Below are 3,586 nucleotides of genomic sequence, written 5' to 3'. Positions count from 1 at the left end.
AAGGAGTGGGATAGCTGGGTCAAATGGTGGTTCCATTCCAAGCTTTCTGAGGAATCTCCATACTGCTTTCCAGAGTGGCTGCACTAATTTGCAACCCCACCAGCAATGTATGAGTGTACCTTTTTCCCCACATCCTTGCCAACACCTATTGTTGCTTATGTTCTTGATAATCGCCATTCTAATTGGGGTGAGATGAAATCTTAGGGTAGTCTTGATTTGCATTTCTCTTATTACTAGAGATGTTGAACATTTTTTCATATATCTATGATTGCTTGTACATCTTCTTCTGTGAAGTGTCTGTTCATTTCCTTAGCCCATTTGTTGATTGGATTATTTTGTATTCTTGGTGTAGAGTTTTTTGAATTCTTTATAGATTCGGGATATTAGCGCTCTATCTGAAGTATGAGTGGCAAAGATATTCTCCCACTCTGTAGGCTCTCTCTTCACATTACTGATAGTTTCCTTTGCTGAGAGAAAGCTTTTTAGTTTGAATCTATCCAAGTTGTTGATTCTAGCTTTTATTTCTTGTGCTATGGGAGTCCTGTTAAGGAAGTCTGATCCTAAGCCAACAAGTTGAAGGTTTGGACCTACTTTTTCTTCTATAAGATGCAGGGTAGGTTTTCAAGATGGCAGCCTAGAGGGTGGCTGCATTTCATGTTGCTCCAGGACTCAGGATTCAAAAGAAGAGATATTGAGACACTTGGGGCCAACTCAAAGCAGCTGGGTGACTCTCACCCGTTGGGAAGGCGTCCCGGATGGGACGGTGGTCCCGGAACGCAGGAAACTTTGTGAAGTAGACCTGCCGGCGAGACACCCCTCCCCCCGCTGGAGCAGTGAACTCGGACAACTGGGAGCACCGTAAAGGAGGCCGCTCGGCACAGCGTGGGGACTCGGAGCAACCACTGGGGCTCCGGCGGCTGCCCAGGGGAGGAGTGGCGAAGAGAGCTGTGTGGACTCAGAACACCGGGGCCTGCCCTGAGGAGGAGGAGGAGGAACGTGGCCGCTTGGATTCGGAGTGACTGCACCAGAGCTACAGGCGGTTGCCAGAGGAGGGGCTGCGTGGCGAGCTGTTTGGACTCAGACCACTTCTGAACCCCGGGGCCTGCCCGGAGGAGTAGGAGGAGGAGGAGCGCGGCGGGTCGTTTGGACTCGCAGTGACTGCATTAGCGCTCCAGGCGGCTGCTCAGAGGAGAAGGTGAGTGGTGAGTTGTTTGGACTTAAAGTGACAGCGCCTGAACACAGGGGGGCTGCCTGGAGGAGAAGTGTGGTGGGTCGCTTGGTCTTGAGTGGCCGCACCAGAGCTCCGCGCGGTTGCTCAGAGGACCCGTGCTGCGGGTCACGGGGATTCAGAGCCACTCAGAGCGACCGCTCCTGAACACTCGGGGGGTTATCTGGAGAAGGAGGAGGAGCGGGGAGGGTCACTTCGACTCGGAGTGATTGATTGCCCAGGGCTACGGGTGGTTGGTGGGAGGTGGAGGCACACAGTGAGTTTCTTGGACTCCTAGTGACCGCACTGGAATACTGGGCGGCTATCTGGAGGAAGAGGCATGTGGCGGGTCTCTGGGTCTCAGAGCGATTGTACGGGGCCCCAGGTGGCTGCTCAGAGGAGGGGCCGCATAGCCAGGTGATTAGGTGCAGAGCAGGGTAACAGGATCTAGGAGGCTTCTGGGTGGAAGAGCCACACAGAGACAGGCTTAGGGCGAAAAGATGGTTCCAGGCCTGCGGGCAGATTCTCTGAGGAGGGGCAGCCTAAGGAGATTCATCTGCGAAGGGTGAGGCTCCCAGGCCCAGGAGGTAGGGCCGGGCCCCTGGGAACATTGCAGAGGAAGGCAGCCCAGCCCAGGTGATAGCTGTAAATTGAGGGGAACCTCTAGGAGGGAACTGACCAGCGAGACCTCCCCACCGGGTGAGTCTTCCCTGCCGGGTGAGGTTTCCCCACAAGGACGGTAAAACCAGAGACTCAGGCCCAAACAGGCCTTGCCTCAGCCCACAGCCTAGGTCCGCTTTGGATGACCATTGGTCAACAAGTGGAGGCACCTCTGCCCACTAGCAGGGATTATACCCCACCTGAAGGCCACCACTCCTAGAGAGGCAGCTTCCTTGTGGAGCACCGCATTATCAACTTCCTCCAAGACTTCAGCCTACTGAAGGCTAAGGGAGGATATATATAGAAATCTTCAGGGACATTGTAAGTCAATAGAGGAAATCTGCAATATCTCAGCGGTCCACTGATACCTGAACAATATGAGAAAACAAGGAAAGAAAATGCTGCAAAGAAATCTAGATGTTACATCAATAAAACCCAATGACAGCATGGCAGAAGAAATGACAGAAAAGGAGTTCAGAATGTACATAATTAAAATGATCAGAGAAGCAAACGATGAGATGAAAGAGCAAATGCAAGCATTGAATGATCGCACCAATCGACAGTTAAAAGAGCAAATACAGGAAACAAAAGAGCATTTCAATAAAGAGTTAGAGATATTGAAAAAAAAACAAACAGAAATCATTGACATGAAGGAAACAATAAACCAAATTAAGAACTCCATAGAAAGCATATCCAATAGGATAGAACACCTGGAAGACAGAACCTCAGACATTGAAGACAAAATATTTAACCTTGAAAACAAAGTTGAACAAACAGAGAAGATGGTAAGAAATCATGAACAGAATCTCCAAGAACTATGGGATATCATGAAAAGGCCAAATTTAAGAATTATTGGGATTGAGGAAGGCCTAGAGAAACAAGCCAAAGGAATGAACAATTTATTCAATGAAATAATATCAGAAAATTTCCCAAATCTGAAGAATGAAATGGAAAATCAAGTTCAAGAGGCTTATAGGACTCCAAATATACAAAATTACAACAGACCCACACAAGGCACATTATAATAAAAATACCTAACATACAAAATAAAGACAGAATTTTAAAGGCTGTCAGAGAAAAGAACCAAATTACATTCAGGGGAAAACCAATACGGATATCAGCAGACTTTCCAATCCAGACCCTAAAAGCTAGAAGGGCCTGGAACAACATTTACCAAGCCCTGAAAGAAAATGGATGCCAACCAAGAATCTTATACCCAGCAAAATTTACCTTCAAATTTGACGATGAAATAAAATCCTTCCATGATAAACAAAAGCTAAAAGAATTTACAAAAAGAAAGCCAGAATTACAGAACATTCTCAGCAAAATATTCCATGAGGAAGAGATGAAAAACAAAGAAGCAAATCAGCAAAGGGAGGAATTTTCCTAAAGGAATTGTCAAATACAGGAGGAAACAAGTTGTGTCAAACAAACAAATAAATAAAATTTTAAAAATGAACCAAATGACCGGGAAACCAAATCATATCTCTATAATAACCCAATGTTAATGGCCTGAATTCATCAATCAAAAGACGTAGACTGGCAGATTGGATTAAAAAGAAAGATCCAACAATATGTTGCCTGCAAGACACTCACCTCATAGAAAAAGATACCCATAGACTAAAGGTGAAAGGATGGGGAAAAACATACCATGCACATGGACTCAGCAAAAAAGCTGGGGTATCCATCCTCATTTCAGATAATGTGGACTTCAAGCCA

This window comes from Sciurus vulgaris (assembly GCF_902686455.1).
Source record: "Sciurus vulgaris genome assembly, chromosome: 9".
NCBI classification, from domain to species: domain Eukaryota; kingdom Metazoa; phylum Chordata; class Mammalia; order Rodentia; family Sciuridae; genus Sciurus; species Sciurus vulgaris.
The sequence above is the reverse complement of the archived record's forward strand: the minus strand, read 5'-3'. Positions refer to the sequence as shown.